The 13692-nt window shown below is 38.7% G+C and overlaps 3 pseudogenes across 2 annotated transcripts; 1 reads left to right on the forward strand and 2 right to left on the reverse strand.

Moving 5' to 3' along the window:
• Positions 1 to 381: 381 nt before the first annotated feature.
• Positions 382 to 4917, reverse strand: LOC146468801 (uncharacterized; annotated as a pseudogene).
• Positions 4918 to 6372: 1455 nt separating this feature from the next.
• On the reverse strand, positions 6373 to 8839 carry LOC146468802 (uncharacterized; annotated as a pseudogene). The gene is made up of 6 exons (XR_014867407.1): positions 8833 to 8839; positions 8704 to 8751; positions 8373 to 8599; positions 7368 to 7645; positions 7094 to 7157; positions 6373 to 6864 (listed from the first exon to the last, which is right to left on the reverse strand). The product of XR_014867407.1 is annotated as an uncharacterized LOC146468802 (transcript).
• A 247-nt stretch (positions 8840 to 9086) lies between these two features.
• LOC146468803 (uncharacterized) lies at positions 9087 to 11593 on the forward strand (annotated as a pseudogene). The gene has a single exon (XR_014867408.1). The product of XR_014867408.1 is annotated as an uncharacterized LOC146468803 (transcript).
• The last annotated feature ends 2099 nt before the right edge of the window (positions 11594 to 13692 follow it).

Genomic DNA, 13692 nt, shown 5'->3' on the forward strand with positions numbered 1-13692 from the left:
CATTTAAGGTGGCTTACTACAGTTTTCTGAGGTGAAAGAAGGCCTTAAATCAAACTTAAGAAAAACGCTAACAAGAGTTTTTTTGGAGGCTTTTTTAGTAAAATAAATACAATAGATATAATTTTGAATCAGAAATGGTGTTTGAAATGCCCAAAAAGTGTCACATATAGTAGAATGAGTCTCTAGCAGGGGCCTGGGAACTACACCTTTTAGAGCTGTCTGGCTCTAAATCTAGCCGTACGACCGCACTTCAAAATTTCAGGATTTGGAAAGTGGGCAAAAATAAGTATTTATAGGCAACAACACGAAATTCTGTCAGGTAGAAATTTGGCAAATGAGGAAATTGGGACATTTTGTCTTATTTGAAAATTCCTGGAAAAAATGGTTAACGCGACCTACGGTGAGAAAGCCATTGTGCATGCTCGTTTCAGGGAAAACGCGGGTTCCGGCGCGCGTACTCCAACTGATGAGTGAGGAGTGCGTCCTGCCTTCGTGTTCATTCCGATGTTTGTTTGACAATATGGCCATATTTACTGACCGCCCAGAAAGGTAATGATGCCGGAGTGAATGTGATTTTCACTGTTATTTTATTTGATAACTTTTCTACGAGACACGTTTGTTTTCACTTTGTTGTGCAAGAGAAATAGCCCTTGTTGACTTTTTCATTCACAAAACAGCTCATCACAGAACACTGTGAAGCCCATTCAAGTTACGTCGTTTTGGAGGCGTTTTGTTCGAATGCTTTCAATTCACTTCTGATTTGAGAAAGTTTACAATTTTCTGCAAAGTGATTGAGCACTTTGTCCCTCGTGGGGACTTTCTTTGAGAAGAAGAGGGTGGATTTGCTAACAGCGCGGTGACTCCTCGTGGTCCTAATGACGCGTGCAAATTCCTCAAGGCATCGAGCGTCAAACCACCATCAGCGAGCTTCTTTTCGAGTGTTTTCTTGATGATGGAGCGATCACTGTCATTAAACAACCTGTTTTTAAAGGTCAGGAGCCTATCATAGGAATTGTCAAGGTACTGTGTGTCGACCAAGGCGGTAGAGAAATTAATCATTTGACTGTTGTTTATCATGTCCTCTGTGGTTAGTGCAAGCTTTGATTGAAATAGAATCTTATGTGATCTCCGTTCTGGTTTATACTTCTGATAAGCAGTGGCGTATCAAAAACGTTTGCGTTGTTGCCTATAAGAACAGTTTTCACTGGTTTGAGAAGTGTGCGTTTCCAGTTTTCATGGCAGAGGTTTTCAAGAAATCAGTAAAGGATCTCAAACATTCAATCAGAGACATTGTCTCCAGTTGGTTGCCATTTCTGTAAAGAATGCGTTCTTTGCCAAATGCTGTTATGTGGAATCAGTTAACTCTGCTTGCATGTTCATTGATATCCCAATTTGGCAAGACCAATTTCGTAAACTTTTCACCAGTGTTTTGACAAATTGCTGCTAATTCCACAACCTCAGCTTTCTTTCCACCACAATTTGTTTCTGTATCAAATATGACAAAATTATGTGTGAAATTTGCATTAAACTTTTCAAATATTTTTTTTTGGCCTGCTGCAAAGTGGAGGGACATGATTTTCAATGTGGCACAGTTCAGCTTTTGAAATGTTATATGCATTTAAAACTTCTGGTTCTATAGAGAGAGCACTGCAAAATTCATAAACAGTTCCCTCTCTAGATTCTGAAAGTCCATTCTTGCTCGAGCAGATTTTGGCCAGCTGTCTCCTTCTTTTAAAAGCTGTTGTTTGTTTGCGTACTTTGTCTTGCTTTCTTTCATAGTCAATTTTCTCAATTTGCCTGTCCATGATGGACCCAGGTGTAATATCTGCAGTTTCCAACACTTATTTGAGGTATTTCTTGCCAATATTCTTTTGTGCTACAGCACATGCCACCCGCTGGTCGGCACTTTCGCTCCCACCATAAAAACGAATTTTGGGGTTTTTTGAACCAATAGTACTGTTAAGGCTTTCATTTCTTTGAGAAGATGCATTTTGTGCAATCTTTCTCACAACATTTTGATTGGAATAAATAGAAAAAAACCCCTTCTAGTGCTTTTTTCAGGTTTTCTCCAAAAAGGTCTTTCCCATAAGCCAAGTCTTTGTGCTTGTAATTTTCAGGGTTGTTTTTGTATCCACACCATTCTTTGCAGTTTTCATGATTGCCAAAAGCATGAGGAGTAATGAGTGCTATTGCCTGTTGAAGACCATCCACAACTCCAGCATTTTGGGCCACTGCATAGCTAAAACATTTTCCAAAATATTCGATTACCTTGTTTGACAACACTGACTCACCACATGAAAATGATTTTCCGATTTAAGTTTATACAATTGATTTACCAAAGTGCGCTTGGCATGAACATTTGTCTGACCATTTTTCTACTTGGTAGGCAACCTCTTCTCTAATTCGGGAAATTGTTGAGCAATCATCATCACCAATAAAAACAGCATACTTTACAGGGACACTTCCTTGAACTGGTGCTCGACTAAACAGTTCTACAGCACTTTCGGGTTCCATTGACTTTGAGGACATTTTATGGTTCAATCTGCAGTCATGGGTTAGGACTACAACTACCTTTTTTGGCTGAAGAACATGTTCTACATAATTTATTTCTGGTAACATAGTCTTAAGTGTTTTGCCAGTCAACGAACCCATCACTGCTCCATGACCTGTTAAAAAGTTGTGTGCACGACCACGCTTGGACCACCCCATGTCAAATGACACAGACAGTGGTAGAAGTCCATCACCCCCGACAACTGCTCCATTCTTCTTTGCTAATGTACACTCTTGGTCCAACATCTCTTTACATGAACCCTTAGCCACCCCTTCTGCTATCTTTCCAACCTCATGCTCCCGGATCTTGTAAGTCTTTCTTGTCATAGATGGGATGTCAAGGGTAGTCAAGATTGAGTTAACATGTGAAAAGCCGAGACCATTATCAATTGCAGCCAAGGCTACCTTTGCATCATAAGCTTTTGGGCCCCGTTGTCCTGAACTGTGCTGTTCACTGGTCGAAATGTTGTTGATTTTGCTGCAGACGTTACACGGACAGAGAGGCAACTAGAAATTCCAGGGGGGAGGGGGTTATTGTGGAGTGAGTGTCGAAACTGTAACCTTATTTGCACTTCATGTAGCTCAATTCAACTTCTAGTAACTCCACTGACCCTATTACTTGCTGGCCCCACCTCTTCCGGAAAATAATGGTTTATATGGATGTGGTTATGATTCTCCTATTCCGGTGACCAAGTTACACAATAGCCAGACTCTTAATTTGAAACAAGTCCTCTCGTGTGGACACTCAAGTGATTCATCATCAAGGAACCACAACAATATTACTACCATAGTGCTTAACATATTGAAGTCTTTGTAACTGGGTAGGGGACCGAAAAATAAATGTTTGACGTCTTTCTATTTTAAATTTTCATAAATTATTTATAATTTTTGATAGATTAATTTTTTCAGTCAGACTGACACAGGTCACTGATTAAAACAAAATCATCTATCATTAATTCACCAGGCTTAACACATAACATCACATTTCTTTCACAACATAATTTTTATTAGAGGGCAAGTCATCGGGTTGTACCTTGACCACAGAAGAGACATTTATTAACGTCCTTCTGGAGTTTTCCAATGTCAACAATTCTGTAGCCTGTGAAAGGCAAAGCAGTTGAGTGAGACTCTTCACTGGCTGGCTCCATTGCAGACTGCCTCATCATGCTCCTGGTTATGGTACTCTGAAGCAGTAATTGACATTTATTCATTTTTTTGGTTTGCAACGTGGATACCAGAAATATTTGCCATTTTTCGTCCGAACTTATTTTTTGCCACTGCTCTGTAGAACAGTGAGTGACATTGTCCTGTTCCTTGAGTATACTTTTGGATAGGGCTTTTTCATGTCAAATCAGGTTATTTATGAAAGGTACTTTAGTTCACATGTTGGTAATTTTATGTTCTTTTTGTCATTTTTTCCCTGAGAACAAGTTTGGCCATTGTCAAGTATTTAGAAAGTTTGAATACACATACTCTTTAACACAGTAGTAATAATTTCTTCCATTTTTGTTCAAGTTTCTGTCTTTGGTGTAGATTCTATTTTACTTGAACTGACCCGCTAATTTGACTCACATAACCTATTGGGCAAGACAGAACCACCCAAAATTCTGTTTTTCAAAAAAAATTTCACAAGTGGTGGTCTTGATCAATAAGTTCTGCGTGTGAAATTGTCTGCTTTCTTTGTCCTTGAAGTTGGGCAATTATAATATTTACTGTGAAAAAACAGTTGTGTTTTCCAAAATAATTATAATACTGACAGTTCTAATCGGATAATAAAATCCATATTCCATTTATTATTTTTGTAATCACTTGCGTTGTAACTCCAGGTACTAGACTATTCGAATATTATTAACGAGCACTCAATGCGGACACATTTTTTTATCTGCAAGGGCAAGTCGGGGGAAAGCCCCTTGTGTTTGAAACAACATCAAAACATTGGGGAAATTGGCAAAAAAATTATTACTGTGTTATCCCAGATCCAATTTTGTTGTTGAAAACAATGAATAATCCTTAAAAAATTGTTCACCGCATGAAATATAATGGATAACAAGTTAACTGGTTGCTGTGTGGGAAATTAAAACAAGCGAGGGAAGTCACGAGTACGAGCGAAATTGCACAAACTCAGACGCGTTTCTCGTATGTAGAGCGGTCGTGTTTAAAACTTTTCATAATTTTGTTCTAGGAATAATAATCAACAAAAGCAGTAGCTCCATATTTCTTGGCTCTTACCTGATTGTTTTCTTGATCTTCCGTGCATGTTTCGATGTCACAGCCTTGCAATTGTGTACATGTATCTTGTTTATTCAGTTTCTTTGCTCGTATTGCACCTATTTGATTGTCGATTTTCCACTTTCTTTTCAGCCGCATTTCAGTTAGTTTTCCCTGCGATTCCTCCCAGGCTGCTTGAACGACTGACTCACTTAAAAACACACAGGTAAAAGCGGTAGCGGAACAAACTGCGGTAAAAATATTAAGAAACCGGCCCGTTTTCCTTTCGTGACTCTCTTCCTTTGTCAACAAAAACACAGGTGTCACGCTCGCACGAGGACTGGCCTTTGGCACAAAATCACAACTCTGCAAAGGCTTCAAAGCTGTAAAGGGCCGGCAACCATTAGATAACGCCTGTTTTTCAAATTTCGAGCCCAAACACAATCTAGCTACTTTAAGCACACTGCTGGAGCACACCCGGAATACAGGGAAATTTTTTCCTCGTGCCGCCATTTTGTTTTTATGCTCGCGTGCTCACGGGGTTTCCTCAGCTGGCTCACGTGACTTTGCACGCGTGTGATTGCTTTCGTGACTTGGGGAGCGCGCATAGTACAAAAACTGTAGTAAGCCACCTTAATACGATCAGCAATTCGTCTGAATTATTGTACACATGTGGTGAAAACCAAAAGGGGAAATTACAATGTACAAGATCAAAAAGGGGGCCGAGACTAATTACAAAAGAAGCAAAATTGAAAGGAAAACGAAAACTGAATACAATAAGCTGAAACTTACATCTGATCCTGACTAAAGGGCTAGAGAAACTCCAACGTTACGTAACCCCAAAAAAGATAAAACTGCTCTGAAACTTCGATGTTGCGTAGATCTCCTAACTCCAACTCCACAAAAACTTATGGGGCGTTCTCTGATAAGGGTACAATTGACATGTACAGGTGTAAAATCAGTTAGAAAACAGGAATGGCTAGCAACGTAATTGATTGAAACTGTGAACAATGGTACATAAAAATAGGGGCGTAAAAACTCGATAAATGAAACAGAACAGAAACGTATCTTATATAAATCAAAACAAAACCAAGCTTAATTACGTAATCAAGTTCTCTTTGATTAAATGTTCATTGTTCATCAAACTGTGAGATGTTGGCTGTTGTTGCACTTTAAAATATTCACTGGTGAACTTGCGAGCCTTACGGTGTCTACCTTCTAATGCTGCGATTGCAGGTGGCGTAGAATTGATAATATAGTTTGCCCGCAATGCACGATGGGAAGCATGTAAATCCCCCCTTGTCACTCCTGAATATATGTAATTGTCGCAAATTGACACAAATGGTAAAAAATTAACATTTTACATTTAGTTCAAATCAAGTAACCTGAAACAGTAACAACAAAACAGACTGAAGCACCACTATTCACTGTACTTCTGAAGTTCACAAAATGTCTAACACCCTGCAGAAATCATTTCAAACTAGCTTCCTGCCAATATACTCATAAGCTCTGTGGGTTTCAAGTTAGTTATTAATAAGTTCCTTTACTGTACAAACACATTTTACATGTAGTGCAAATCAAATAGCTTGAAACAGCAACAACACAACAGACTGATCATGAATCACCACTACATACTGTACTTCTGAGGTTCACAAAATGTCTAAAAGGCCATTTCTTTAAGTACAGTAATTTTGTTATATCCTCGTGTATGTTTTTCACCACTTCTTTGACCCTGCAGTAGTTATTTCATACTAGCTTCCTCGCCAATATACTCATGAGCTCTGTGGGTTTCAAATTAGTTGAGTTCCTTTGCTGTACAAAAAACTTTTTCTTAAGGATGTCAACAATATTGTGTCTGTTTAAAATACGCCAAAAGATACCCTTTACAATTGCTTGATTGACTACCAGGGGCCAAGCTGACATGCCTTCACCCACTACTGATGGAATTTGAGAGCAAGGTGGTGATTCACTGATACTGGAGTCATCATTGTTATCGATAACCTCATCAGCAGTTTCTGTATCACCACCCTCAGATGGAGGAGAACGTTATTTTTCTGATCCAGATGCAGGTGAACTTCCACTTACAGACAATTCTCCACTGGACAACTGCCAAACAAAACATTGTTTAGCAAATCTCTATCGACAGAAACCAATCAAAAATTGTTTGCCCCTCTAACTTTTGTAACTGACATTCTTGTCAATCCCAAAACTTAAACAATTACATGGAGGAAGAGCAGTGGTTGGAGTTCCCAGTTGCTTTTTTAAGTTAGTATGCAGGTAACCACGGACTTATTATATTTATAACCAAAGTATTACATAAGAGAATTAGAGATACCTACGTGTTTGACTTTATGCTTCTTCCTACTTTTTTCTTCCTTCGGTTCACGATCAGTTTCACTCTGAAAATGTTTCAAATGGAAAAAAATAATGTAAGAAGTATGTTTAGCGTAATTGAGATAAATATCCCATAACAACAATGATAACAAATAAATAAATGTTTCATAACACGAAACAATCAGAAAGCTGTTCAAAAGAAGCATTAACGAGGATTTTCGAAGGACACATTTATGAGCACCTTGACAAAATCATGTGGAGGTAGAATAACAAACCTTGCAGGATGTTGTTTTAATCCTTCGGTATCGTTGCTGTTCACTGAAGAAATTCTGAATGTCTGACAATGCCATCAGCATTGAAGTTGAGTTCTGGTATCCCACACTCTGGAGTAATTCTAGTGGCAAATTCTGTCAACTGTTGTTTTGTATCTGGACTGTTGAACATGGGCAAGCTGTCCCCCCATCTTTGTGTTGCTAAAAGCCCAAAGTTGTATAAAGTTGTAGATAAAATGTTAGCTGAAATATGCACCTTATGACAAATGAGATTTACTGAGCTGTGCTGTTACCTTCGCAATTTATGACATTAGCACCCTGAACATATCACCATGCAGATAAATATCCAAACATTGCACATAATCTGTATCAAGTCTGTAGACCAGGTTCAATAATAAACGATTTTCAGACACACCATCACGGTTTTCGACGCCATTTTGACGAGTAGGCAAACAGGCTTGAAATAACAGTGTTTGTATGGAAATCCGATGTCAGATAATTTTCCTTAAAACATTGCTTCTGCAAAATTCATGAATTGGAAACTTTTGGCACTAGGAAAAGGATTTTAAGAAAAAAATTGGAGGAATGTGGCCGTGCCAGAAAGTGTCCAGTCGTGTTTTGAACTTTGAGACATTTCCCTGTATTTTTTTTTTTTCGCACACTATTTTTAGTAGCAGTTCACAGCTGGTTCGGTATACAGACAAATGTATGGAAAGTTCAAAACATGACTGAACGCTTTCTGGCACAGCTACATCCCTCCAATTTTTTTTCTTAAAATCCTTTTCCTAGTGCCAAAAGCTCCCCATTCATGAATTTTTCAGAAGCGATGTTTTTTTTATAATTATTTGACATCGGATTTCCATACAAACACTATTATTTCAAGCCTGTTTGCGAACTCGTCAAAATGGCGTCGAAAACCGTGATACACCTATTATTAAAAGTGAGAGTAAGTTACTTTTTTATTTATGATCATTAAAACAGAAACAACCAAATAATTGCACAACTTACTTGGACAAATAAAGTTGTCTTATCTCTTGCAATATAGATGACATATCTGCCATAGTTGGCTTGTAAGCAGGCGCAGCCGGGGAAGATGGCCCTTGCACGTTGGATTTGAAATTCTTTCGTAAACCAAACAGCTTTACCATAGGTGAAGCCTAATGTGATGAAAATTGGCGCATCAGATTCTCTCGCTGCCAAGTCTGCTATTAAATGGGAGTCATTGATTTCCTCTTCTGCAAAGTGAAACACAAAAATCAGGTTAACCGTAATCTTCAAATGCAGAGCTTACAAAAATAATCATGTTAGCTTTCATTCGCAGCTGCAAAGTATTTTTTACTTTTTAGGGCTTCATAAATCGCTTCTCCGAATAGGGACTATACTTTGGCTTAAGTATGAGCATCAGTCTTTCCATTTTCATCGGTAGAACTGCCACAGGTACCACTGTTTTCGCTTGCATTCACCTCACTTGCCATTGCTGTTCTGAAAGAGGGAAGATTAGGCTTTTTGGCGAGTAAAGTACGCATTTGCCATCCTCTTTTGAGTGTTTTTATTTGTCATTGTTTCTCGCCGCTTTCGCGGCATTATTTTAACATTTCTCATTGGTCCGCGTGCTGTCCACATGCCAGTCCGCCGTCACCTGTGAGTGTTTTTATTGGCCATTGTTTTTCGCCGCTTTTGCGGCATTATTTTAACATTTGTTATTGGTCCACGTGCCAATCCGCAGATCAGCAGGACAACTTTTTCAAGAAACTGCAGAGCTCTGGGGACTAGAATGAGTCAATAAAAGGGCAGAGAAAACGGAAAATTTCGTGGAAAGATGTTACTGAGACCCTTTACAGCTGGAGTAGAGATGAAGTTTCCTCTTGTAGTTGTTCGGAGAAGTCGTGTAGACATGTACACTGCTGATGCTTGCGTTGTCAAGGAAAAGCAACTACAAGAAGCACAGAATTGCGGCACTGGTCAGTGGCTCAACTGTGTGAACGTGCTTCAACTATTGACGCTAGTTCTGATTCAAGTGATCAGTCAGATAACGAGCCTACAACCATGGATTTTGACGCCGAAGAAAATACCTCAGAAGAGCCAGCAGGAGCAGCTGTCCTGGAAGAACAAGGACAGGTTTTCGAGCTTGAAGCCATGGATGTTGTCCCTCCTGACGACGAACCAGTCGATGACCACAGCTCATGGAAAATAGGAGTGAAGGAAGACAATGTCAATCCTTTAAGACAAATTATTGTGAAGGCTGTGCTTGATGCAATGAATATTATGGGAGATAGTGGAACTTCCGTGAAAACATTTTATATTATGGTAAAAAGATGCTGTTTACGTCTGTTGGAGAGGACATTGATGTTGACATACTATCTACTCTGTGGCCAAAAAACTGGAATGCAGCCCAGTTGCTTTTTCTGATGCTAAAGAATATTACATATGTATTTGTAGGGAGAGCAAAGAAATGACATGAAATGAAAAGACAACCACCAAGTATCAGTACAGCCGTAGTTGGAGTGTACTGGAAAGCAAGTCTGACTTATGTCCTCAGTGTGGTAAGCCTGGATACCTAAAGTACTATTACCTTGGTTTAAATGACAAAGTGAAGAACTGGTTTCGTAATGAGGCTATGTGTAAAAGAAATGCTATCACACTGGCAGGAAAAAGATCACTGGCTTGGGAGAACTTTGAGTTGACCAGTGAAAAAAGAAATCTGGGATGGGCAAAGATGGGTGGACCTTGAATGGTTTTAGAATCCAAACAAAATCTAGCCGCTTCCGACAACATGTGTAAATTGTAAAGCCATTATCTCAACCAAAACTCTTCATTCCTGCACTAAGGATGACGATGGCATTGGTGAACTGTCCAGAATGTTTTGAGACATTTCTTTTTTTAAATAAAAACAACCTGTGGTTCTCCTTTGAATCTGGCATTGATTGGCCACTGGGATGCTTGGGAGCCTTTCCAAATAAGCTTTAGGAGTTGTGGCTCTATTGAAATTTTTATAGCTTATATGTACAAGGCAGATCGCGCCCATGTGGAAGATGTCTATGTTGTGGGTTTTGTGCCATGTACATCTGTGCCTAATGATGTCCCTGAATCTTTTGATGCATTTTTAGAACCGCTAATGAAAGATCTTGTTACTGGTTTTATTGATGGATTTAAAGTCCCCTATCCTTCAGAAGTTTCCATTGACAACTTTCAGGCAGATGAAATGCCAATTGTAAGAGTTTTATTACTGTGTTGGGCTGAAGATCATCCTGGTCAATGCGAAATTGGAAAGTTCCTAAATCAAGGTAAATGTGGTTGCAGAAGGTGTAAAATGATTGGAAAGCAAGGCGACTACTCCCACCATTATTATTATTATGGGGACAACCGTTTCCATTGTCGCTATCCCTGGGAAATCAGAGACATCCAACTTGAACAGGAAAATCTATATGACCTTGATAATGAAACAAGGATAACTGTGAGAAAAAAAAAACAATCATCTGAGAGAGGATTTACAGGAACAAGCTTGCTTCATAAGTATTTGTATCCACTTTATGGATTTGATATTCTTCAACATATGGTCATTGATGTCTTTCACACTGTCCCACTAAACCTTTGTAAGAATCAAGTCCAGAGATTGCTAGAATAAGAGTTAATTGACAAAACCTACCTGGATGAGCAGATCAAGGTCTTCCCATGGACGACTGAACTTAAAGCTGGAAGGCTTCCTGTTGTAGTTGGAAAGGATGGTAAAGGACTTGCTTTCTGGAAAGCAGAGGGTTTTCAAAAGTTTGCCTATCCCATGCTTGAAACTGTTTTGGAGGGAAAGCTGCAGAACTTGAATGAAGTTGACATTTTATCTTCAGTCGCAAGATTCACTGAACTGCATTTTAAATGTGGAAGAGATGGGTGGAATGTTGATATGATTGAACTTCATGAAAAGTTGGCTAAACGAAAAAATTGAAGAAACACAAGGCCTTGAAATGTGTTCAATATCAGTTCACAGCATGCTTCATGTGCACGAAGACATCCTGAACGTTTCTGCAACCGACAATTACTGGTGTGCAGTCTTTGAGAGGGCAGTAAAAGATTATTTCAAAAGATCTCACAATTGCAAAGGATTGGAAGGGACTTTTGCCAGTTCAGAATCTCGCAGAGAATACTTGAAAGGTCTTCAACCAGAACTTGTGACTGATTACTACACTAAGCAGGTAGGCGACATTCTTTCAAGCAATGAGTCTAATTTATCATAATTCCCCGATCCGATTAATCCGTGCAATAAGGATTGTAGGCCGTTTCTAGCTTTTTACAAGGAGGCAGAATTTATCACTATTTTGTTTTTATTACTGAGAAACAAAAACTAAACTCACACATTTTCGTAACCTAATAGTATATAAACCCTTAAACTTAATCTCTGATAGAATCGGTTCGGTACAATTCATCAATTTACAATTATCCTCCCTAACTTTAACTAACTCGCTAACTACAAGCATATCTCTCAATTTTCGAATCCGTGTTGGGTTTACTCTACAAAATCTATTGCACTCTTTCTTACAAGAACGTCTAATTTGTGAACGAGGCTGAAACGAAACTGGATTTCCTTGTCTCCAAGCCTGAAACGTTCGTAGCATGTTCTTAATCCAGGGAACGTTGTGTAGCTACTTATAAAAACTGACTTGAATGGAATGGGAATCCAAAAAAAAAATCGTTGTGCGCTGTATCATATCAAATTCTTTTGTTCCATGTACTGAAAACGGATGGAAAACTGAAGAAAACGCTTCTAGTCCTCAGTCCCATCTTGGATACGTTCTTAGCATCGGTGTTTTTGGAATCTGCGTGAACTTCATCCTCAACGTTTTTATTGAAGAAAGGGTGTAGTATATTCTGAAAAATATACAGGTTCGTCAGATGGCTTAAATTGTGATCTGGCATCGCAATACCTTAACTTCAATTTCGGAAATCTTCTGTGTGAAAACCTTAAAGCTTGGTCTTTCTGAAGGCTTTTCTTTGGTCATCTCTTTTATCAATTCTTGGACTCTCTGATAAAACCACACCAGACACGATACAGCCTTAAGCATTCGTCCTAATGAGTATGTCACTTGCAATGCTGTAACGTCGTTCGTGTAAAACCTCTGGTGCCAAATAGCTTTTCTCATGGCATTTAAAAGCCTTATGATTTTTGTACAATTGAAGTGACAATGCTTAGTGCTTTTCCCAAAATCAATGATGGCCGGGGCTGAGGCTGAGGCTCGTTCAAGAACTACATTGTTTGCTTTGAGATCATTGTGGAGGTAGCCTTTTAAATGCACATGACCTAAAGCAGAACATATCTTACGAAAGACAGAAATACAGTCTGCTGGGGTAAGCATGTTGGCATTAGCCGGTTGATGGAGAGTTACACTCTCTTCCTTAACACCGAGAAATTTCGTCAGTAGGCATAACGGAAAACTTTTTGTAACCACACCAAAAAACATAGGCAGAGTTAGATGGTCACCCAATGCAGAAATCACACTTGCTTCGTGGCATAAATCTACTTAATGCTTAAGAGAGTTATATGTACTATAACTTTTTCGAAACCAGATGAACACTCTGAGCCTCTTTTCAAGGAACTAAAGATTCTTAAATTAACTGATCTTGTTACCCTTCACAATGCACTCCTCATGTATCACTGTTACAATAATCTTCTTCCATCTTCCTTTGAAAATTTTTTTCAAACAGTAGCATCCATACACTCATACAATACCAGGCTTGCTTCTAAATCAACCTATTGCAAAAACACCATCAAAACAAACTATGGTAAACTCAACATTCGCTTTGCAGTTGAAAAAGTGTGGAATCACCTTGACGAAAGCATTCAGGGCGTTACAAATCGATATTCTCAATAATCAATAACAATCGATATTAATCGATTTTTGTCAATACTAATTAACTAATTATTATCGAAAATCGATAAAAATCGATAACAAAAACTGGTGTGATTATCGATTTTGATCGATTATGTAATTAAACTTAGATTTTTATCGATTTCTATTCATTTGTATTGAAAACGCACGTCGTTCCTACTCGCGACTACCAGCTTGCATTTGACAGCTGCAAAGCCCCCAGAAAAGGAGTTTTAAGAATTTAGTAGTCGCAGAAAAAATCAAGATGCAAATAAGTATGTTAAGAGAAAGATAATGGTAGGTAGGTAGGTAGACTTTACACAGCCACTTTGTTTAGTATGGTTTATTGGCGTAAAAGTTACATCCGCTTGTTGTTTTCCTTCTTAGTGTAGGAAAGAACTTGGAAAACAAACAGAAACCTTTTCCCGTACGTTATTTACTTTTTTCCATTCAAAGACTGGAACATCGGA

The sequence above is a fragment of the Pavona decussata genome, unplaced genomic scaffold (genome assembly GCF_977016875.1).
Source record: "Pavona decussata unplaced genomic scaffold, jaPavDecu1.1 SCAFFOLD_129, whole genome shotgun sequence".
Taxonomy (NCBI): domain Eukaryota; kingdom Metazoa; phylum Cnidaria; class Anthozoa; order Scleractinia; family Agariciidae; genus Pavona; species Pavona decussata.